Source organism: Canis aureus, chromosome 1 (genome assembly GCF_053574225.1).
Source record: "Canis aureus isolate CA01 chromosome 1, VMU_Caureus_v.1.0, whole genome shotgun sequence".
In the NCBI taxonomy this organism is placed as follows: domain Eukaryota; kingdom Metazoa; phylum Chordata; class Mammalia; order Carnivora; family Canidae; genus Canis; species Canis aureus.
In genome coordinates, this window is record NC_135611.1 from 71,188,863 (window position 1) to 71,213,814 (window position 24,952).

The 24,952-nt window shown below is 44.0% G+C and overlaps 1 long non-coding RNA gene across 2 annotated transcripts in view; it reads left to right on the forward strand.

The window, feature by feature from the left end:
- LOC144287295 (uncharacterized) overlaps positions 1–24,952 on the forward strand; it is a 28,433-nt gene continuing 3,481 nt past the window's right edge. Inside the window, exons 1-3 of one of the 2 annotated variants that reach the window (XR_013355186.1) lie at positions 1–178; positions 6,102–6,237; positions 6,481–7,104. This is a non-coding gene — a long non-coding RNA (uncharacterized LOC144287295). Of the gene's footprint in view, positions 179–6,101; positions 6,238–6,480; positions 7,105–24,952 lie in introns of those variants that run through there. The other variant, XR_013355206.1, reaches the window with a different exon arrangement.

Below are 24,952 nucleotides of genomic sequence, written 5' to 3' on the forward strand. Positions count from 1 at the left end.
CAGGTGCTCCACGCGCCCTGCACCAAGGAACGAGCGACGGACGCCGAGCGCCGGCTGACGGGCGCGGACTGGAGCGTCGGCCTTTCTGCCCGAGTCCATCCCTGCCGCCGCCTGCCTGGCCTGTCCTGGCCTATCTGCCCCGCACTGGCCTCACTGAGAGCATTAAAAGCAGACAAAGGTCAGTGATGGAGAGAGAGAAGAGGTCCCTCTCCCCAGGGTGCCTTGGAAATCTTCCCTCCCCAGAAAAATCTCCATTACATGGCTGAGCTCTGTCTCTGTCTCTGTCTCTCTCATGCACACTCTGCCTGGAAAACAAGGGATTTTTTTTTTTTTTTTTTAATTAAAAGTGCTTCAAAAGTCTCTGACCAAGTACAGTCAAGCATTCACGTCCTGCCACCTGGTGACTAGTTAGTGCCTAAGCCATCTGGACAGAGTGGGGCTACCCTGACAGATATTGACCACTGACCACCTACCACCTGTTAGTCACCAGAGGGGGGTTGTCTGCGGTCAACAAAAAAGATTCTGTCTGTGCTCGTGGCATTTCTTTCTTATAGTAAGGAAGACCGCGAATTAAATAATTTCAATAAAATAAAATGTAACAAGTGTTAGGAAAGTTATTTAAGACACAATTAATTATTTACGATCTCATGATGTCTCTTGTTATCTTGACCACATTACTGAAATTTTCACTATGTGACTTAGCAGGTTTACTTTTCCTTCCAGTTAAACGTTAAGTTTCTGGAGGATAAGAACAAAGTCTTACCCAAAGCCTTCCATGGTTGACTGCTGTGTACTTTGGATGCTCTGGTGGTTCTGGGGGGTGGGGGCGCTCTTGCCCTAGTCTAGGAGAGCCCTTTGGGTTCTTCCTCTTGGCATCCTCCTTCTAGCAAGGTCCGAGGTCATCATGATTTTGATTATACTTCAGGTCACCAGTCGTGAAGTGGGTCCTGGCTGAGCCTGTGTCAGCTGGTGTGGCTCCTTCCGAAGGTTCCTCAAGGTTGCTAGTTAAGATCGTTAAGCATGACTGTCTCCTTCCAGAATGGCTTAAGAAATACCCTAATCCTATGGTTAGACAGGATGATAATCTGAAGCAGCACAGCAGTGATGACAGGGCTTGGGGGGAGTGGGAAGACAGCTATTTGCAGAAATGCCCATGAAAGGATATTCTTGCAGTTCCACAGAAAGGGCAAGCAGACCGGAGCCACTTGACGATTGGTGGGGAAGCATGAGCTCAAAGAGCTTGAAACTCAGGATCACCTGCATTACAAGTGTTTACAAACATACAAGAATTTTAGTAACTAAAGGCTATGTTGAGAGGCCCTAGTGGGATGGGGTGCTCCAGTGGCCTCAGAGAAAAGCAGCCTGAGGCCTTCAGTATAGGACGGCATTCAACCAGTTAGACAGCTGTTCTCAGACGGTGATTTTGCTTCCAAAGGGACAGTTGGCCTTGTCTGGAGACACTACTGGTTGTCACAACAGGGAGGGTGCTCCTGTCATCTAGTGGGGGGGGGGGGAAGCCAGGGATATCGCTAGATATCCTCTAATACACAGGACAGCCTGAACAGCAAAGAATTATCTGACCTAAAATATTGAAAGTACCACCATCGAGTGACTCTGGGCAAGAACAGAAAGAGAGATAGAAACTTCTGGAGAAAGACTGCAAGATAAGGCTCATGGGAGAGCCAGTGTTGTGAAGGAGGTCTGTGAGAGATTCCATTCCCCTGAGGAGCACATTGCAGACACAGGCCACCCGTGTCTGCTTGAGATGTGCTGGCCTGTGTCCTACCCTGCAAACCTAACATCAGGGGAGAGTTAAATCCTAGAATATTTTCATGCATGCATGACCGTAGGCCTGTCTCTCACAGCCAGGTTCTCTGTAGCGAGGAGAGGTGAAAATCCCCACAACTTCCTCAAGGGGCCTGGAAGAGCATATAAGCTGAGACGCTGCCGGGCTTCTGCTGAGCATGGCTGCACCTTGCCTGGGGTCTCCAGGCCTTGCCCATCAGTCCTTGTCAGAAGCATCACGTTCCAACTACGATGTCACCTTGTGAAAGCTGCAGGGTGGCAGTGACAGTGCAGCGAGGACGTGGGTGGGCTTCACTTGGGCTGTGTAGGAGCCCAGACTCCAGGGCAAGAGCAGGCCTCAGGGGCGGGGAAGGTAGAGCAGGCGATGCCTCGCTGAGGGAGGACGGGGAGGATGGGGCCTCCTCTGAGGAGCATGCTTCCATCCATGTCTGGTTTGTGTCAGCATCTCTGTGTCACCTTGTCCCACCCTGCCCAGGGGCTCGGGAGAGGAGCAGCGGCACCCAGGGTCTCCTGAGATTCCTAGTCCCTGAGAGGACTTTCCTTCTCTTTTCTTTTCTTTTCTTTTCTTTTCTTTTCTTTTCTTTTCTTTTCTTTTCTTTTCTTTTCTTTTTTTCTTTCTTTTCTTTTCTTCTTTCTTTTCTTTTCTTATTTTTCTTAGATTTTATTTATTTATTCATGAGAGATGCAGAGAGAGAAAAAGGCAGAGACATAGACAGAGGGAGAAGCAAGTTCCCTATGGGGAGCCCGATGCGGGACTCGACCCATGATCCTGGGATCATGCCCTGAGTCAAAGGCAGATGCTCAATGGCTGAGGCACCTGGGTGCCCCTGAGGGGGTGTTTCTGTGCAGCCTCCTTGGTGGGGCCTCTGTAGAAATGCTGTTCACATGCACACGCACCGGCGGCACAGACTGGGCCATCTTAGGGTTAACTTTTCCAAAAATGTCCATGTCTTCGTTTTCTCATTCCCTAATACCTCTATCTATATATTCACTCTTTAATATATATTGAGTACATTTAAAATATATGGAAAGATGCCATGGCTAGGCAGGCACCATGGGAATATAATGTGTAGGACGGAGGTCCTTTATTCTAGGAGCTTATTAGGCAAATTAGAGAAGATGCCCCTCTTTCTTTTCCTTGAAATGGCTCAACGTGGAAGAGATTGCTAGTTTCTGAAATACTCATTCTCATCTTGCCAGTGGGATACAATTCGAAGTAGAGGTGGATCCCTTTAAAAAAAAAGATGTGTCCTCCTGTCCTGTCCCCCTTCCTGGTGGTGGTGAGCCGGGCTGCTGCAGGTGCATGGCGGAGCGACGGTGGAGGAGGCATGGGGGCCCCACTGTGGGGCTGCCCTCAGGGGTAACCCACTGGGACAGCTCTTGCAAGAGAAATACACTTGTATCTTGTTTAAGTCATTGTTGTTTTGGTCTCTGTTCCAGGAGTGGAACCTGTTTCTATTTATGATGGGAAGTCAGCGTGAGCAGGACTACAGCAGGTGGGCTGTATAGAGAAGCTGCACTCTACTCAGGTTTCGCTGTTAGAATTTCAGCAAAGGAGAAGAAAGTCGAGGTCACCTCAGATGGTTCAAAGAATGATGCCTGTTCGGGGGCGGCAGGGAAGCCTGGCCAGCTGGATGGAAGGGGGCACAGAAGGAAAGCCTGGGTGCATGGGGTGTGGACAGGATTGGGAAAACCTGGAATTCCCAGCGCAGAATTTCAAAACTTATCCTAGAAGCAACAGGAAACCCTGGAGCTTTGGAAGCAAATTGGAAAGAAACTCTGGAGCTGGCAATTTTACCAGTGGAAGGAGACTAACTAGAGACAGTCCAGGGGTTTTCCAACTGTGTTCCACAGAAACCTTGGGGAACCTTCTAGGACACCAGCAAGGGATGGGAAAAGGCAGAAATCCTTGCTTCTCCTCCTCATTTGACCCAAGGACCTCCATTTTATCTGTTTAGTGTAGATTTGTGGCTTCTATGCAAGATTTTACTTGAAGAAAGAGCTTCTGGGGTGAAACATGTTGAAAGCTACAAGAATGCAGGTGGTCTGAGAAATCAGCAAACCCACCAGAGGTCTGCATTCACTGCAGTGAGCTTTGTGTTTAGATGTTCTGTCTTCTGAGTTTAGAAGCTCTAGAATCACCGTCTGCAAGCACATGGGCTCCCCTGCCCCTAAGCTGATGATTTTAAGCCTCAGTTTCCTGATCTGTAAAATTGTAACAGGAGGGTCCCTTCCTAAGAGATGTGGTGAAGCACATAAAATGGTGCTTTGCACATATTACATAGTAATTGGGACTGATATTGTTGTTGTTATTCTTACTGTTTTTTCTCTCCCAGTATGTCTTCTTCTCTGACTTCTTTCTTAGATATGTCCCTGGATTTCTTCTAATTCTTGCCTTGGAAACAGACTTTAATGGTTCTGTGTAGGTGGGGTCTCAGATCAAACAGTGTAGACTTTAGCTAAGAACCACAAAAAAGATATATTCTAAAAACCCCATTAGGAACAAGAAGACAAAAAAAAAAGAATCATCTTTGGAGTGCAGGTTTTGTAAGGGTGACATGGGACAGGAAGTGGGATCACTCATCTCTGGTTTCATGCTTCTGTTTGTCTCCCCTCTCCTTCTCTCTTTATCCTGGACATATCAGTAAGGTCCTTTCTCTGCCTGCAGGCATGCTCGAGCCCTGCGGATATAAACCAGGAACCCCCCCCTCCCCCCTGTGCCCCACAGTGAAGATTCTCATGTTGAAAGGTGTTTTCCCATTTACAACACAGTCACCAGCTTGATGGTGTTCTTCTGGGAGAGTCCTGCACCAGAAGATATGCAAGAACCTTTTATTCAGAGCTCCTATTGAGGTGACTCACTGGTGAGACCATCTTCTCCTGCCACTGCTAACAACAGGGTAGGGTAGGGTAAGGGAGAAATTAGACCATGTATCAAGAGATGGTTACTGCAATAACCATTTTCATCCAGAAATGTATATCAACATACTTAGCACTTAAAGCCTTAAACATGCTGTGAAAACAAGGTTTAGTTCCCAGGGGAAAAAAAGAACTGTTGCTTCTATTTTCTATTCATGACAATGTTAGGGTGGCCCCCGACTTTGTGTGACCCTGAAGTGGTGAGTCAGAGTTCAATATAGCTTAACCTTTAAAGCTTCACTAAGCAGTGGGCTCAGAGGTTAACATGGCACAGGTACCAATGTCTGTGCTGTCTCCCTGGGGTTGGTCTTGTTGGAAAAGCCACATTCACTGAAGTGTTTTCTATCAACAGCTTAGTCATTAGAGAAGTTGCTCTAAGCAGAAGGGGAACTGATTCGCTGTGGCCAAGAAATGTCTCTGCATCTGTCTCTTCACATCTGAGTTGCATTTTTCCCCCAGAAGAAACCACAAAAAATACCAACTACAACTGCACCAAAGGCTCCTGAGGCAGATGCCGTGAGTGGTTGGGGAGGCAGGGCTGTCGTGGAGTTGTGGTTGAATCACCTCCAGGACCAGTAGGAGGTCACCAGACTTCTTTCCTTAGAGACATTTACTTCTCTTCAACTCCATTGTAAGAAGTGTTGCCAGGGTGAGATGAACTCAATTTGCTCCTGGCCTGTTGCTTTACTTTTTTTTTTCCTCTGCTGTTTGGAAGTGTGGATGGTCTGGGCTGTGCTAACTGTGTGGAGCAAAGACCTCACCTGTTGTTGTTTGTGGATTTTCATGAAAACCAGGATGTGTGTCAGAGAACCACCCCTGTATGCAGTCTTCTGAAGCAAAGGGGTCAAGGAATCCAGGAGGGAAAACCTGGCCTGAGGAAAATATTCACATCCTCTGACAATGTTGAGCTACAAGCGCATTCAGCCAATTCCAAACATCTATTAAGCACTTTTGTACCAGAGCACCACTAAGTGTTAGACAGGGTACCAGCAATGGAGAGAAGACAGAGAGAAAGCCAGGTGGACTCTGATTCCTGAAGCAGGAAACTGAAGAAGACCACTGCTATGGTTGGTGGTAATGAAAGTCAGATTTTCCAGTTTGGGGAATTCTTTGAAATGTTCCTGTGGGACCAGCCCTTGCTGGTAGCATCCTAAGCTAATGGAAAAGCTGTATTTTCTCTCTTCCTTAGTTTCAACTTCAAATCTCTGAGCTTTGCTGTGCCTATTTGTACATTTGTAGGACCACATGAAGGCTCCCACATGGAGCAGGGCCTAGACTTCCACCTGCTGTGGTCAGCAAGCCATGCCCTCTGGGTGGGGGATTTTGGCTGCCCAAGGGGCATGCTTTTTCTCTCATCCTCACAATGTATCCCACAGGTTTATGGCTGTGAATTTGATCCACTGAAGCTTCCTGCTACACCAGCTACCTAAAGATCCTGGACCAGGAGATTAAGAAGCAAATGACGTCTCCTTCGTGTTACCTGACACAGGAAACCCTAGTGGAGACCCAAAGGTATTCCTGAGCTTTTTCAAAAGCCTGGTCAAGAACATATGTGCACACTTCTCACCCCACTTCCCTCTATCTGACTTTTAGCTCTGTTCTTTCTTTGGAAGAACAGTGGTGTTTTTATTTGGGAGGAAACTATGATAAATGCCAGAATGTTCAATATCTTATAAAAATTGAAGCTGTCCATTATTGAGGCATGAGGCGTGATACTCACTTCTCGATATGGACATTTCCCTCTCGCTCTTGCAGCTTGCGGTGCCCGGTATCACTGCCCCACACATGGCCTTAGTCTACCTACCCAACCACTCCTGCTGCTCTCTTCAGGAGTCACTGCATTTCTGAAGAGTTGGAGGTTCCAGAAAGAATCAGGGCTGAACTCCCCATCAGGCAACTGCTGAGGGACAATACCCAGCCTGGCTCTGAGGGCTGGGCATGCCTGCAGCCATGAAGAGAAGTCTCTGTTTTTCGAAAAGTGAATGGAAGTAGCTCCTGTGTTGGTGAAGCTGACATTGCAGGTGTCGGGGGAAGAACAAACTGTGTTATTTAAACTTCCATCTATTTCTTGAGAAAAACAGAAGCCTACATTAAACACCGCAAACAAAAAGAGAAACAGGGCTTTCCTATGGGCGTGGCCCCCAGACCCAAGACAAAAATGAGCTTGATCCTCTTTCGCACAATTAGCATTGGCACAAATTTCAAAGGCATTCCTGTCTTTGGGGCTGATGCTTGGCTGCTCTCAGTTTGCCTCTGGCATTTGAATCCTGCCCTTGTTAAGAGAAGCTAAGGAAGCAGGGACCCAAAGAACCCACCTTTGCCTTCTCTTGTGCATCTACGTGTGCCCTCTGCTCCTCGCACACACACGAACCCTCTTTTTTCTTTCTTTCTTTCTTTCTTTCTTTCTTTCTTTCTTTCTTTCTTTCTTTCTTTCTTTCTTTCTCTTTCTTTCTTTCTTTCTTTCTTTCTTTCTTTCTTTTTCTTTTCTTTCCTTTCCTTTCCTTTCCTTTCCTTTCCTTTCCTTTTCTTTTCTTTTCTTTTCTTTTCTTTTCTTTTCTTTTAAGATTCTATTTATTTATTCATGAGAGATACACAGAGAGAGAGGCCAGAAATATAGGCAGAGGGAGAAGCAGGTTCCACGCAGGGAGCCGAAAGCGGGACTGGATCCCAGGACTCCAGGATTATGCCCTGGGCCGAAGGCAGGTGCTAAACCACTGGGCCACCCAGGAGAACCCTTTTAGTGTTCAGAAGCATTGAGGAAGGACGGAGTCATCAACACCTGACACTTCCAGAGCCAAACATTCCAGCAGACGCTGCCTAGCTGGGCTGTCAAAAGTGTCATGATTTGGCCATTTTTGGAAAAGCAAATGGACTATTCTTGAGCCTTGCTTTCAGTGATTAATAAGCGTACTGTATACATTGGTCTGTACACACATGTATATGTGCATACACCTGCACCTGGGCACGCAAGCCCACACTTGCTGCTGACTCAGAATTCTCGTCAGTTGCACTTTCTCCTGTAACAGGAGTGATCATTGTGATGGGAAATGCAAAATTAAGCTCTGAAGTGATTTCCTTAGAAATCAGTAAGAAGGGTTTACTGGAACTTTTTTTTATTTTTTTAAGATGAAAAGTTTGTTTTCCCTTAAGGATTTGCTCCAAAAAAAGCAGCTCTCACCATATGTTTTCCTGGAGGGGGGAAGGGGACAGAATGTACAAGCTCCATGCTGACTAAATATTGCAGCCCTGGATTCCGCTGGCCTAGTCACCAGAATCCTGGGATCGCCTCTCGGTAGCCTGTCAGGTTGAAGGCTACCTAGAAAGGTCGTGGGCAGACTTGGTGCCCCAGGTGTATTGGAGTGCCCAGTAGCTCAATCTATGATCAGTAAATGCATTTTTTACTCCCAGGATAAGTGAGGAGAGGATCAATCTATAAAATTTTTTTTCGATTTTCTGAGCTGGAATTTCATAGACTTTTAAAGGAAGGTGTTGATGAACCTTTAATCCTGACCTGAACATGGTGGTGGCTTGGCCCAGTGGAACCCATACTGGATAGAAAGCCATAATGTCAAAGAATCAGGACTCAATGTAATTGTCAGAGTTTCCTGGACCCACTCTTGTCCTATAGGTAGCATTATCACTAAACTTATTTGGTCAGGCCTTGCCTGCTACACTGGTAAGTCCCCACTGGGATTATCATCAATTCATTTTTTTTCATTCACTCATTCAACAAACATTTATAAAGTGCTGACTCTATGCCGTCCTTCCTCTGATCTCTGGGGATATAATAACTAACCAAGTGCCTAAATCCCTGCCTTCATGGGGCTTACATCACACTTACATTGGGGGGTGGTGAAGGGAGTTCAGAAAATGTGAGGCTAGAAAAGAAATAAAACAAAGAAGTCAAGTATATAGTAGGTTAAATGGTGAAAGTATTATTTGAACAATATTAACCTGTAACTTATATTTGCATGAGGCTTCATGATTTTCATGGGCCAGGACATGTGTATTCTATGTGCTTGTCACAAGAATAAATGGCCTGGAATAGTAAGGCAATTCCTCAGGGTCACATGATTCACAATGATTTTTCTGGAATGGGAATGCAAATCATCAGGTGCTGGGTGTCCTTCCTTGTTCTCTAACTTAAGAAATGAGCACAGCAACTCGACCACCGGTCTCTTTTTGGTGCTCAGTGGGGACTGGACAGGAACTGCTCACTCTCCTCCCATGGAAGACAGGGAATTCTGGTGTAGAGCTGGCAAGGCAACCCATTCTGCGGTTTGAATACCATGGTCATTCAATAATGACCATGGGCCCGTGAGGACTAGACAAAAATCATCATAGGAGGATGGCATTGGAGGGACACCAACCCAGGAAGCCAGGTCTGTCCCTCAAGTCCTACTGGGGAGGAAGCAAATAATTGTACTCCTTCAGACATTTTCAAGTGGGAACATGAAAATACAGACCGGCCAGGCTCTGCCCACATCATGTCACTGTGACACAAAGCTGAAAGCCAGAGGATGTTGAGAGACAAACAAATGACCTAGTGTTTACTTTTGTAATATGTTGTGATTCCTTGTACCAGGAAATCTAATTCCCCTTTTATTCCCTTACCACCCCACCTGTTCTTCCTTGCTGTAAAACAGGGAGCAAAGGAGAACCAGATGTTCTATAATAGTCATCAAAATAATTAATTATTTTCAGTAGCTTTCTTTGAACTTAAGTTGGAGAAAACCATGGACTTTTCATTATTGAGGGGAGGGGGAGTCAAGAGGAAACATTAGTATTTGTGGCTGATCTCAGTGCACCATATGGTACAGGAAATAAAAGAGTAGAAGTTTTGGAATCAGGCAGAACTGGATGTGAATCCCAGATTGGTGACTCCACTAGCCTTGGACCCAAGACCAGTTTTTTTTTTAAAGATTTTATTTATTTATTCATGAGACACACAGAGAGAGAGAGAGAGAGAGAGAGAGAGAGGCAGAGACAGAGGCAGAGGGAGAAGCAGGCTCCATGCAGGGAGCGTGACATGGGACTCGATCCTGGGTCTCCAGGATCATGCCCTGGGCCAAAGGCGGCTCTAAACCACTGAGCCACCCAGGTTGCCCCCAGTACCAGTTTTTAAGCCTCAGTTTCCTTATTGACAAGATAGAGATGCTGTCTACCTGGAAGATTGTTTCAAAGAGTGAGTGGGATCACAGGATATCCATGACACATGGCAGTGGCTCGCTAAGGATTACAGTGTTATGGTTATATCATAGGTGACTTCATGCTTTGCAAATTCAACTATTCCTCCTTGGCAGGGAGAGAGTGCGAAAGCAGACCAAGTTAAAAATGTGTGTAGTTGCAGAATGTTTAAATATCTTGTTCAAACAAGGCAGATTGAGTGTGTTCACTCTTCCATTCAGTGAATCTGTATATGGGGAATAAGCACCTGCTGTTCCTTCACAGACTACAGTTCCTTCATGCTCTCAACGTGCAAACACTTTTCCAGGCCACGTGTGACTCTTGGTTTTAAAGCTACATATATCTCATACCTCATGTGCCCCAACTGCCATCCAACCATGTCGTCAGAGGCTCAGATAAAGAAACAGTGATGGATGGTTGTTTTGGTGCGATGTAATTGTTGTTTGTTCTGAAACCAAAGAAATGTGAAATAATAAAAAGAAGATACAATGTTTTCCTATCGTGTTAGTAAAGGTCTTTGAAAAGAATCATAATGCCCAGGGTCTTCCAAGACATTACTGATGGTGTAAATAGATTTTTCTGGAGGACACAATAATAGGTATAAAAAAAAGCATAAAAATGTTCAGATCTTTTTTTTGTTGTTGTTGTTCTTTTTTTTGTTGTTCAGATCTTTTGATGCCATAATTCTACTTCTAGAAATTTTTTTGAAGGGGATAACTGGATTTAACTGCATAGTGATTTAAAAAGTTCATCACAAAGTAATTTATAAAACCAAATTATTGCAAACAACTTCACTGCTCCACAATATAGGGTTGGCTAACCGAATCATTCATTCAGCAGACACTGCTGAGCACCCCTTATGGCCCTGGCCCTGGTCCATTCTGGGTCTTCAGGATACTTTCCTCAGACATACACTCTAAATACATAGTTTGACCCAATGTTGAATACACATATTTATAAACTGATATTCTGTGAGAGCCACATATTGCCATCTTAGAACTTTGTGCTCCATGGGTACTTCTGAAATTTTACTTAAAAACTTACCTAACACATCAATGTTCACTAAGGAATTCCAATAGCTAACTTTAAAAAAAAAAGAGATCTTTTAAAATATATTTTAGAGAGAGTGAGAGCAAGAGTGCACAAACAAGTGAAAGGAAGAGCAGAAGAGGGAGAGGGAGAGAGAATCGGAAGCCGATTCTGTGCTCAGTGTGGAGTCTGACATGTGGCTCTGTCTCATGACCCTGACTGAAATCATGACCTGAGCAGAAACCAAGAATCAGAAGCTTAACTGACTGAGCCACCCAGGCACCCCCCGCCCCAACCCTGTAGTTAACTTTTAAAAGTTTAATAATATAGTGTGGTAACAGTGACATCTTAGCACCATCAACAAACAGAGTGCTCCTGTGACTCTGTGCTCATGGGTATGAGCTAAACAGAAGCCTGTTTCCAACTGAAATCAGCCTGGGGAACGTGGTGAGTTTGGGCAATTTTGTAAGTGTTGGGTCTTGTAGAACCCCCTTGCTAATGCCTAGCGGGGGTTGATGGCAGCATGTTTATGGAGGCTTATCATGTAAGAAATGCTTGTACCGTTAATTAAGATTTCCTTCCTCTAAACAAATGGTTCTCTGGGTGATTTTGTCCCCCAGGAGACACTAGGCAATGTCTAGAGACATTTTTGAGTGTCATAACTGGGGAGAGATATATTACTGACACCTATTGGGTAGAGGCGAGGGATGCTGCTCAACGTCCTACAGTGCACAATACAGCCATCCCCTCACAACAAAAAATTATTAATTCTGAATGTCAATAAGGCAAATGAGAAACCCTGTGTAAACATAACAAGTTAAAGTCAAATCTTTGGTCTTCATGTCCTGGGCCTGGAGATTTTGTCTATGGAGCTGGAGCAGACCCCCAAAATTGAAAATGAATGTGCTGTTTGAAGAGACTTTCTGAATATAACTTCATCTTTCTTTTTCCAAATAAGTCTCAATTTTAATAAGATTATGCACACACATTTATTTGCTACTGAAAATTGAAATAACATACAAAAATTTTTATTACAATTCAAATTTTTGAAAACCAGACAATCTAGTTTATGCACGCTGCCCTAATTGTGCTCCAGCCAAACCTCTCAGTGTTTTCTATATATTCCCTCTGCACAAGTTACTTGGCATCCAATTTTTGATGTTAGGTTTTATCTTAATGACCTCAGGCTTCGAAAATACACAGGCAACACTCAAAACCCATTAGTATTTCTTTGGGTCAAATCAAAAAGTGGAGCTAAAGTATACCGAAGTCTTCAAATGCAAACTACATGGCTTCTTCACACATGACTGTAATCAGGATAGAAAAGACACAAAAAAGACAGAGCTTACATCATAGATTACCAAATATTATACAGTTTGTCCTAACACGGAGCAGCTTTCCCAAGCTGCTACACAATGACCCTAACATTACTAGTAAGAAAAAACAGTACAAGAGTAAGGTTTATGTTTACATCGACTTTGTGTCATAATTCTCCATGCTGGTATCCTCAGAAAGATCTCTGTCATACAGGCAATAATGACAGCTACATCTAGATCTTTTCACCTTGATTCAACATCAATTTCCTTCTACTGTTATTCTTTTTGCAGTGTAGAGTGCTGGTTGAGGTGGCGCTGGTATTTAATAAATGGCACTATCCTTTCCATCCTTTCTTTCCGAGCAGTTAACGATGTCCTTACTCTACCCCTCCTCCTGTTGAGTGTGCGATCCACAGGCCCCTGCGAGGTCTTCTCTCTGCCTGCTGTTTGTAGAAGGGAAGGGAGTTTGATACTAGGGTTGAGAGTCAATTTACTATGGTTCTTTTTTTTTTTTTTTTTTTTTACTATGGTTCTTTATTGAAACTTTTGAGATCAGCTGAGCCTCGCTAGGAATTCTCTTCTTGGGACATCTGAGAAGACTCCGGGGCCCAGGTTGGGTAAAGTTTCTTTTGTGAACCCATTGAAAACCTAATCACAGGCTGAAGCTCCTTCTTGATCTTCAGTTTTGTGGAAGGTGGTGCTCAAGACTCAGCTTGCCGCAAAGTAGCATGGAAAGAACTAGATAGCCCAGGAAAAGCAAGAAAAACCCAAACTCCAACAAACCATGGTGAAAGAAAGAACAAGCCTTGGTCATATTTATTTCTAATACTTTTGCATGTACTCGAGGAAAAATTTGTCCTTAAAATGTTCACCCTAAAAATAGAGCCATGGAGCAAGGTAATTGGCTTATAAGACAACACTATCATCTGAATTTCCACCTGCCACTCAGTTTGCCCTTGCATGTGTGCCAAGCCCAATACCTTCTGAGCAGCGAGAATGTAGGAGGACCTTACATCAGGCTGGGGAATGAGACACTTGCCTTCTCAAAGCCCATGAGGTGGTGCACTTCTTTGGCATGGCCCACAAATGAGCTACTTGCTCTGCAAGCAAACTTTGGTTGGACTCATACTAAATTGGTATTCTCTTCATGGCACAAATTTAAGGCTTTTGGTTGCTCAAGCAGCCTTTGAACACGCAATAGCAGCTATTCCAGTTTATTGGAACATTTTACAAAATCACACAATAAGACAGTTCTACATTCTCTTCTGTGTCATGTGGTTTGTCTGTGAGTGGAAAGGAATGATGGAAGGCCCACTCAGTGGTGGTTGCAGGCAGCAATTCTATGCCATCATAGCTTCCTCAGTATGCAACTGAAAAATGCCAATGACCATGGGATGCTTGTGACTCCTAAATCACTTGTAGCCTTCGCTGTGTTTGTTCTTGTCAGAGGCAATTGCCCAACACTTTTCATGATGGACTTTTCATTTTATAAATATTTCTTCAATAAGATTTGCTCTGCTGGGAAGAATCAGCCTCTTGGCATCAAAATAGATGAAGTACACTAGACTTCAAACTGATGTAGAAAGTACAAAAGTAACACATTTAATAACACCACTAAGCCTTCTGCACATAGCAGAATATGACTCAAGAAAAAAAGCTTCTTAAAATGTGTTTTCTGGGAGTAACTTTGTAGTTTATCACTTGAATAAATCAAATTGCAAAAGTCCTTTGTCTTCATCTACTGATACCAGTCTTCACCAGAGCAACATTTTGACAAGTTTTTGATCAAAATTTTAGTTTCCATAGACCTCAAACAATAAAAATTATCTTTTGAAAGAATTAATACCATCTTTTGTTTTGATGGCTAGTAAAAATATATGCTTTGGGTATCTCATTTATCTGCAGTATTTCTTAATTAATTTTTATTCTTTATTATATCTGGATTAACAGTTATTTATCAGGCTGTGTAGGTGATAACACATGATTCTGGATTTGTTTTCCTCCTGAAGGAATTTCAGGGTGAAAAGTATGAATTCTCATTGATAAGAATTCCTAAGTAGGGGACTTTCCTGGAAAGACTCCTGGTCTATGTGGAGTTAAGTAACCAAAAATTCAACATAGTTCTTAAAGTTTGCTTTGCGTGAAATTAGTAATGCTCCTGTGCCAAATAATTCTCCAAATATGAGAATTACAGTATAATCTAGTGGTTATCTTTACCCTTATATTGTTGAAAGTTTTATTGATGTATATGTGCTTTAAAAAGATACAACTTTTTGAGCTACTTAGCTTTACATGCTCTTTTAACATTTGTATTAACCATTTGTCTGTGTCCCCATTTAATCATTGGAAAGTTACTGATAATTGTTTTCCATGTGAAGTTAATATTTTTCATGATCTATATTATTTATCTCATCATTTTACTTATTTATGTATCAGCTAGCTGATAGAATTTTATAAAAATTCTATATTATTTGCTTAAATAAAACAGATAAGGAGATTTTGCCTCATGTTATATCCAGAATGCTTACCTAGACCTTAAGGTAAATAATAAGATATTAATAATTAGTTCATGATGTCTTGCTTTATTCATATTACTATTGTTCCCTTGATTAGATATGATGAAAATCTATAGGTTCTCACAATCATTGGTCGTACACAAGTTTCGGGATACCAGAAATGATGTTGAAGTCAGCATTCAGCTCTTTGACCTTCCAAAGGCTGATGCCAAGTCTGAAGTAGATTTTGGCAAAAATTCAAGGTTGAATTCAAATATAGGAGCATTCTTACATTTAGTGGAAACTATTGTATATGTATAGTTATATATGCATACACAGATATATAATACACACATATTTATCTATTACTATAATATTTTAAAGATTATTTAGGAATATGAAAATATGCCTACATGTTATTCATTAACAGTAGGCTGCAGAAACAGTGTTAAAGAATCATCTCAAATGAAAAATTAACTAGTAGCAGCAGGAAGGACCGCTATGAAGGGCAACCTGATGCCATCTGGGGTAATGGTGCCTACCAATGGTGAAGAATTGCTGTCTGGTGGCAGCAGCACCATTAACTGGTGGTGCATAATGTCAGCAGTGACCACCCCCACCCCCAGCAAGGACCATACCTGCCTCTTTCCCCAAGCAGAGTAGTACAGGTCCTTAGTTGGTCTAATATAAGACATAGAATGGAGCCCCCAAATGACTGACATTAGCCTTCTCACTAAGCTCAGCCAGATTAGGATTTGATTTAGAAAAAGAAACATGATGTCTCTAGTACTCAAATGTCATGGAACAGTTGGGTTCCACCCGACAAGTGAACACATGGATATGTATCCACAGAAACAAAACCATGCTAGATATTCATCAGTGCAGTAAAACTTGTTTCTGTGGGCTGAGGGATCAGAGGAGATTTTAATTTTTAAAATTGTCATACTTGATATCTCTCTTCAAATCTCTAGAATGTATTTCTATTAATTTTACAATCAGGAAAAAAATTCTAACAAGACAGTTGATGACTTAAAGAAAATCTACAGTAATCAGGAAATTCAGAATGGTGAGAATTATGTCTTATTGTCTATTGCACCTCTTTGTGCCAAGGTAAAACAGTGGCTGCTATTTTTTTTTTTTAAGGCTTTTTATGAGCCAGGTATTGTCCTAAGCATTTCACCTTAATTAACTTAATCTGCACGTCAATAGATGGGTACTATCATGATCCTCCTTTTAAAGATGATGAAAAATTATAAAGCATCATTGAAAGATATAAAATAGGATTTGAACAAATGGAGAGACGTACAGAGATTTAAAGAAAGAAATGAATTGGATCTGAAGAAATGGACAGACATGCAAAGATCTTAACAGTGTAAAGGTTGACAGGCTTTTTCTGTCAAGAGCCAGACAGAAATAAATATTTTATTCTTTTATTTTTTTTAAAGATTTATTTATTTATTTATTTATTGAGAGAGAGAGAGAGAGAGAGAGAGAGAGACAGGCAGAGACACAGACAGAGGGAGAAGTAGGCTCCATGCAGGGAGCACGACTGGGACTCGATCCCGGGTCTCCAGGACCATAGCCCGGGCTGCAGGCAGCACTAAACCGTTGCACCACCCGGGCTGCCCCAGAAATAAATATTTTAGGTTATTTGGCCATACAACTGTCACAAATACACAACTCTGCCATTGTGGTGCAAAAACAGTTATAGGCAATATGTAAATGAATGAGAGTGTCTGGGGCCAATAAAATGCTATTTAGGAACACTGGTGATGAGCTGAAGTTGGCCCACACGCCATAGTTTGCTTGGAGGAGCACAAGAATGTAAACACAGAGCTTTCTTAATTAGTACCTAATTTGATGCAACTCTAATCAGGAATTTAGGATAATGTTTTTAACCTCTAGGAGGTTTTTTAAAGCAAGACAGGAAACCAAAATGTCTTAAGGGAAAATAGGACAAACCTGCTACATAAAAAGTTAATATTTTTATGTGGCCAAATACAATACAAAAATATTAACATAGAGATGATGGGACTAGAGAAAATATTTGACACATATGAGAGAGCACTAATATTTCTAACATTGAGAATCTCTTACAAATTATTGAGCAAAAAAGAAAGAGAAAGTAAGAAAAAAAAAAAGGAAGGAGGGAAAGTGCACAATTCACTGAAGTTGAAATGAAAATGAATGTCAAACATTTGAAAAACTGCCCAACATCACCAGTATTTGAAGGAATGTTATATAACAATAAAGAGATCCAATGGTTTGCTAATCAGGTTGGCAAAAAATAAAAATAATGATAATAATCAGTGCCAGTGAAGATGTGGGGAGACTTATCTCTCATGCCTTGCGATGCTAGCAGGGTCTGAACTGGCAAACACTTTGGGAAAATAACCTGGTGGTAGCTGTTAAAAGGAAAAAGGCAAATTAAAAGTGATAAATTATCTAATCAAAGAGGTAAAAGATCTATACTCCAAAAACTATAGAACACTTATGAAAGAAATTGAAGAAGACACAAAGATGTGGAAAAACATTCTACGCTCATGAATTGGAAGAACAAACACTGCTAAAATGTCTAAGCTACCTAGAGCAATTTACATGTTCAGTGCAACCCCTACCAAATACCATTAGCATTTTTATAGAGCTGGAACAAACAGTCCTAAAATTTGTATGGAACCAGAAAAGACTATGAATAGTCAAAGGAATGTTGAAAAAGAAAACCACTGCCGGGAGCATCACAATGCTGGATTTCAAGCTGTATTACAAAGCTGTGATCATCAAACAGTGTGGTACTGGCACAAAAACAGATCCATAGATCAATGGAACAGAATAGAGAACCCAGAAACTCTATGGTCAACTAATCTTCAACAAGGCAGGAAAGAATATCCCCTGGAAAAAGGACAGTCTCTTCAACAAACGGTGTTGCGAGAATTGGACAGCCACATGCAGAAGAATGAAACTCGACCATTCTCTTACACTAGACACAAAGATATATTCAAAATGGATGAAAGACCTAAATGTGAGATAGGAATCCATCAAAATCTTAGAGGAGAACATAGGCAGCAATCTTTGTGACCCTGGCCACAGCAACTTCTTGCTAGACATGTCTCCAGAGACAAGGGAAACAAAAGCAAAAATGAACTATTGGGACTTCAGCAAGATAAAAAGCTTCTTCACAGCAGAGGAAACAGTCAACAAAACTAAAAGGTAACCTACAGAATGGGAGGAGATATTTGCAAATGACATATCAGATAAAGGGCTAGAATCCAAGATCTATAAAGAACTTATCAAACTCGACACCCAATAAACAAAAAATTCAATGAAGAAATGGGCAGAAAACATAAACAGACATTTCTTCAAAGAAGATAGACAAGTGGCTAACAGACGCACGATGAAATATTCAACGGAGGGATCCCTGGGTGGCGCAGCGGTTTAGCGCCTGCCTTTGGCCCAGGGCGCGATCCTGGAGACCCAGGATCGAATCCCACGTCGGGCTCCCGGTGCATGGAGCCTGCTTCTCCCTCTGCCTGTGTCTCTGCCTCTTTCTCTCACTGTGTGCCTATCATAAATAAATAATAAAAAAATAAAAAAAAAAAAAGAAATGTTCAATGGCACTCGGCATCAGGGAAAGACGTATCAAAACCACAATGAGATACCACCTCACACTGATCAGAATGGCTAAAATGAACAACTCAGGAAATAACATACGTCTCGAGGATGCGGAGAAAGGGGAACTCTTTTACACTGTTGGTGGTAATGCAAACTGGTGTAGCCACTCTGGAAAACAGTGTGGAGAGTGCTCAAAAAGTTAAAAAAAAAAAAAAAAAGTTAAAAATAAAACTACAACCCAGCAATTTGCACTACTAGGCATTTATCCAAAGGATGCAAACATAGTGATTCAAAAGGGCACATACATCCCAATGTTTATAGCAGCAATGTCCACAATAGCCAAACTATGGAAAGAGCCCAGATGTCCATTGACAGATGAATGGATAAAGAAGTGGTCTATGTATACATAATGGAATACTATTCAGCCATCAGAAAGAATGAAATCTTGGGATGCCTGGGTGGCTCAGCAGTTGAGCGTCTGCCTTTGGCTCAGGGCATGATCCCAGCATCTGAGATCAAGCCCCACATCGGGCTCCTTGCTGGGAGCCTGCTTCTTCCTCTGCCTGTGTCTCTGCCTCTCTTTCTGTGTCTCTCATGAATAAATAAATAAATAAAATCTTTAAAAAAAAAAGAATGAAATCTTGCCATTTGCATCGATGTGGATGGAAGAAGAGTGTATGATGCTAAGCAAAATAAGTCAGTCAGAGAAAGACAAATACCATATGATTTCACTTATATGTGGAATTTAAGAAACAAAACAGATGAACATAGGGGAAGGGAAGGAAAAGTAAAATAAGATGAAGACAGAAAGGGAGGCAAACCATAAGAAACTCTTAACTACAGAGAACAAACTCAACATTGTTGGAGGGATGTGGTTGGGGGGATGGGGTAACTGGGTGATGGGCATTGTGGAGGGTATGTGATTTAATGAGCCCTGGGTGTTATATGCAACTGATGAATCACTAAATTCTATCCCTGAGACTAATAATATATGTTAACTAAATTGTATTTAAATTTTAAAAAATGATAAATTATCTTAAAATTAAGGAAAGAAAAACTTCCTGTCAAAACCTAAGAGTTATGGTCAGATCTCTATACTGAGGAAAATTTATAGTCTTTAAATGATGTGAGTATATTTCAAAAGGACCTTTTGTTCCACAGTTAGGATTGTTTATCTCTTTGTAGCTTCAGGAGGATGGCTGCTTCTTTATTTTGGTCAAAATGGGGCTTTCCTCTCAGATCTGGGGACACTCTCTTCAGTTTTCCTTTGCTTGTCTCTCATGCCCATTTTGGGACTTACTACATTTTGTGGCATGTGGTTCTAGTCTGACATAGCTATGTTGGTGGTGTCAGCTTATGGTGTCACCTCTTAGAGTTTGAGCCTCTCTACTAGGACATACTCAAGGGTTAATGTCCAATCAGTTCTGGTCTGATAAATAGCTCACTTACATGAAGGACGCTAGACACATTGTGACACATTAAGACATTTGATCAAATCGCGGGTCCTGAAAAGTCCAAACTGAAAGTTAGTACTGAAAGGACCAGAAGTCTAGGTACTCCTTCAGGTCTCTAGAGTCTTTGCTCTATTAATCATGCAACTTAAAGACATGATTTATTATAATAAAGAAATGTACTTCCTATCTTTCCAAATCAGGGAACTTCCAAATCATGATAGTGACAGCCTGTCTGTGGACCCAGGCTGGAAACTGAAAAAAAATAAATGCAACGAGTTTGTATTATGTCTTTCCCTGTCTTCAAAGATGAACACACATCTGTTGGCTCCTTAGCCCACCCAGATATCCACAGCCAAGAGGCGCCTATGAATCCTGCTAAATAATCTTCTGCAACCAACTCAATGTGTAACAGGGCCTGAATTAAACAGATCCCAGCATGAACTGGATAGAGCTGAGTGAGAAATGAGAACAGAATTGTCTCCATATGGCCCTGTGTGTAGAAGTCACTAGGCAAAATATGAGGCATGGTGCGAAAAGGGTACCAGCCCAAGGCTTGGAAGTCCAATGTGGATGTGCAAACTGTTTCTCTGAGCTTCCTTAACAGCACAGGCATTCCCTGTATCTGTTTGTCTCCCTCAACCATTACCTAGGTGCTGTGCTTTTGCCCTCCAGACTAGGGTGAGGAAGTGTCAGATCTTGTGTAGGATATTTTAATTTCATTTCTTATGACAATTTATTACAATAGCTTCAACATGAAAAGTTAGGGGTCTAGTTCCATCCGGAAGTGAGAAGCAGAGGAGGCTTTGTTCTGGACGGCCTTGGCTTACCCAACATTCCTCTCCTGTATCTTTCCCTCCAATGCTGGCCAGTGTTCTACCCACCGCCTGGCAAGGCCCACCTTTCAAGTTTCTGGGTCAGCAGTAACACCGGGCGGTGTTACGGGGGACAACACAGAGGATCACTTTTTACTTTTGGCCTGAGTTGGCAGCGGGGGTGGGGTGGGGTGTAAGTGCTCATCATGGAGGCATCCAAATGTGAGCTGGGTTTGGATCATGCATGTCATAGGGCTCTGTACGCAAACATTCATTTGAGGGCCTCCGGGTGCCTCCCTTCCTCCTGGAGATGGCCTGCAGCAGGCTCTGTGTGGTGTGGTGTTTTCGATTCCATCAGAAATCTAAAACCTGTAAACACACTGACAGCAGTCGGCTGAGGGATGTGAGAAACTCGCAAATGAACAACAAATGCAGGCAGAGAAAGGCCAGACCAAATGGACTGATGTTTTTCACAACCGTGTAGGGGTTTAATCCGCTGGTCTCAAACCATATGGCGAGCTGAACATGAGCCGGAGAGGCTGGGAGGTACTTGGCGGCAGACCATGGAAACATAAACGCAAGGCATTTTGTTTCCTTGTGTGTGCTTTTTTCCCTTTAAATATTTACTTTTTGTGTTTTGCCAGGACACAGTTTCCATCCCATATGCAGAGCAGGCTGTTTTGCAAATGGGGGCAGGGATAAGCAGGGGACAGGTTGGCTCAGGGGACCTGTAATGGGATACTGATTCTGTCGTGTCCATGTTGCTGGCTTTCCTCCCCAGGTTGACCATGAACAAAACCTGCCCCGATCTCCGCACCCAGGTTTAGGGGCTCCTGGAAGAAGTCCCCCCCGCCCCCACCCGGCCCCTCCCTGTGGTGCAGGCGCAGAGCCGCGGGCGGCTGCTCTGGAAAGCTCCGGGCTCTGCTGAGCCGCTGGTAGGTGGCCTGTGCCCGTCAGCTCGGAGGCCCCGGCTGGGCAGGGCGCGCGAACCCCGAACCCCGTGGGCGGAAGCCGAGCCTCTGGGTTGGAGGCTGCCGATGGGGCATCCGTCACGGACCTTCCACCCCACGGGAGAGTCGGACCGGGAAGAAGGGTGGCAAGGGGCGTGGGTGGGCGAGGGACAGCAGCTGGGGAGAGGCCGGGGGTGGCAGATCCCCAAGCGGAGTAGAAATGGGCCATATGAAAATAAATAAATTAGTGCCGGGCCTGGAGCCATGTTTGAACCAGAATAATGTAAGCAATCAAATACTTACTGTCTCTAATTCACTCAGGCTTCCAAACACGTTGCTTAACAGAAAATGGAAGGGTTGGTAATAGAGGCCGCGGCTGCACAGGGAGGGCCGCTCGCGCAAAGGCGGTCTCGGCTGCAGGGCGTCGCCAACCAGAGACGCCCGGCCCTGGCCAGTCTTGGGGGGCCCCGGGGCTGAGGGCCGAGCGCACGCCGACAGCCTCAGGAGGGCTCCCCCGGAGTCCATCTGCGCCACACGCGACCTCGACCTCGGGGGTGGCGCGGGGCTAAGCCGGAGCCCGGGACGTGGGGCCCGGGGGGGCCCCCGCCGTGCTGTGGCGCGCACTCGCTGGCCCGTCCGCGAAGCAGCTCCTCGTGCCTCACACCTTATCGGGGTCGCCCCAGACACACCCGTCCCGCTACACACCCTAGCGCAGCCTTGGGGCAGATCGGTGCGCCCCGCGCCCGGGGACCCAGGCCAGCGAGTCCCGGCGGGACCCCAGGATTTACCTGGCTAGGAGGCTCCAGGCGCCGCTGCTGTTGCCGTGAGCGACACCATCAGGTTCCGATCTCCTGAAGCCAAGTGATGAGAGCCTTTATCAGCCGGAGGCCAGGGGGCTCAGCGGTCGAGCATCTGCCTTGTGTTCAGGCTGATCCCGGGGTGTTGGGACCGAGCCCCGCATCGGGGCTCCCTAGGGGAGGCCTGCGTCTCCCTCTGTCTGTGTCTCTGCCTGTCTCTGTGTCTCTCATGAATAAACAAATAAAATCTTTTTAAAAAGTGGGAGGGGCTTTATCAGCCTGGGTAGCTGGATTCCAAGTCCAGGTTTCCTGCCCAAACCATGATGCTTCTGACTCCTTACATGCCCTCTCTGCCAGCCGTTCGCCCACATCACCTGAGCCTGCAGTTGTCCTTAGAACCCTTCCTGACAAGGTCCTCTAGGCAGCCACCAGCAATCAACCAGAGTTGACTTGCAGATGAAACTTGTCATTTTTGAGGTGGCATCAGGGGCCCTGGTCTGAAAGTCAGAGAACCAGGACTCAGTCATGAGTGGGCCATGAACTAGGTATGGAGACCCCAGGTGAGATATGTACCCCACTGTGTTCCATCTCCTCACCTGACAAATGAGAGGGCTTGGTTGGGTCAATGGTTCTCAGTCAGGATAATTCTAGAATCATATTGTATAAGGCTGTTGGGGCTGGCACAACAGAATACCGTAGACTGGGGGGCTTAAATGGTGGGAATTTATTCCTCACAGTTCTGCAGGCTGGAAGTTCCAGATCAGGGTGCCAGCTGATTCATTTCCTGGTGGGGGCCTATTCATGGCTTGCAGATGGCCATTTTCTTGCTGCGTCCTCACATGGTCATTTATCCTTGTATGCAAGTATCTCATGTTTCTTTTTATAACAGCACTAATCCCATCATGGGGGCCCCCCGCCCTCATGACCTCATCTAAACCTAATTACCTCCCAAAGGTCCCCAACTCCAAATACTATTCCCTCAGGGTTTAGGGAGGGGGGCACACAATTCACTCTGCAGAACATATGGATAGCTTGTTTTAAAATACAGCTTCCTGAAAAAAATAAAATAAAATAAAACACAGTTTCCTGGGTTCTTCTTCCAGAGGTTCTGATTCAGTCTGTCTGGGGTGAGATCCAGGAATTTATGTTTTTAGCAGGCATCTCACATGATTCTCAGCCTTTTTCAGGCTTGAGAAGCTTTGGGGGAGTTGATCACTGCATTCCCCAATTCCTGACAGTGAGCTGTGGAGTCCTCCCAACTCCCAGCAGCCCTTGGTCCTTTCTTCCTGAGCATGTGACCTGCCTCAGCTGTATCTGCTGACAGTAGATGGAGAGTCTGGCTCATTCGTATGCAGGGCTCTAGCCCCGTGCCCCGCCTAGAGCCAGGCACACAGTAGGCACATAAGTGATGTTTGTTGAGGGTCTTGCTCAGGACTCCTTCTAACTTCAAAAGTCTTTGAAATGTGCAGATATCTTTGAAGGGCTCTCAAAGGGGTTACCCTACATTATTTAGGAAAAAAGCAGTAGAGCTGTCTTTGTTTTTACTGTCCAGGAGGCTTAACCAACAGCGAGTACATTTGCATTTCCTTCTTTCCCCAAGCAGCAGAAAGCAAAACAACCTGTGCTGTGGCTAGAAAATGAATATATACAGACACAAAGGACAGACTCACTGCCCGTAGCCCTCTGGCCATCAGTGTCTTCCCTTCATTCCCTGCTGGCTACAGCGCCAGTGGTGAAAGCAAGGACAGGCCATCACTGAGGCTTGGTTGGGACAGTATGACCCAAGAGAAAATGGGGACCTTTTCTACATTCCTTTAATCCCACGAGGAATAATGAAGAGAAGAAAGAGAAGCGGATGTGGAATGAGTTTTCTCTGTTAAAAGTGTGGCTCAGAGGAAGAAGACAGTAATGCAAAGTAGTTGAACTGGTATGTGCCAAATTATAAATCGTTTCTGAAAAATTACTGTGAGATATCACTACACAACTGTCAGACCAGAATGTGCTTTAGCAAGGGAGTCAGCCACCATCACTTGCATTTGGCAGAGACTGAAGGCAGGCAGCTGAGTGGGAAAGCTTTATAGTGGCAAGAAGGGAAGGTTTCAAGTGTAGATAGCACGTTGGCATCCTGGGCTGGTTACTGAGTTATCATGGGCTGGTTTCTTGGGTGGCTGATGCAGTCTGTGGGTCAGAGTACCATTTTTATATAGGCTTTGGCCTGGCCATTGCCCACATGTGTATTCAGTCCCCCAGTGATTACACCTAGAGAAATTGACCACGTCTTGCTCTCTCTCTCTCAATAAGCACCCCTCCCTTCCAAGGCTGAAATGAAGCAGCACATTCAGGAAACATGCCTCCATCTTTTTGGAGAACAGAGCCTATTCTGTCTACCATGCCCCCCACAAGCCTTCCTTAAACACTGCTTTTCTTATATTAATTCTCTGCTGAAAAATATGTGCATTAACTCAGGATTAAGTCTGACCCTCCTGCATCTCCCACTCATCCAATCTATTCCTCTCCACGCTTCCCTCAGGCAGGCATCCCTGCCTCCCCTGGCTCTCCCATACCTCCCTGTACTTCC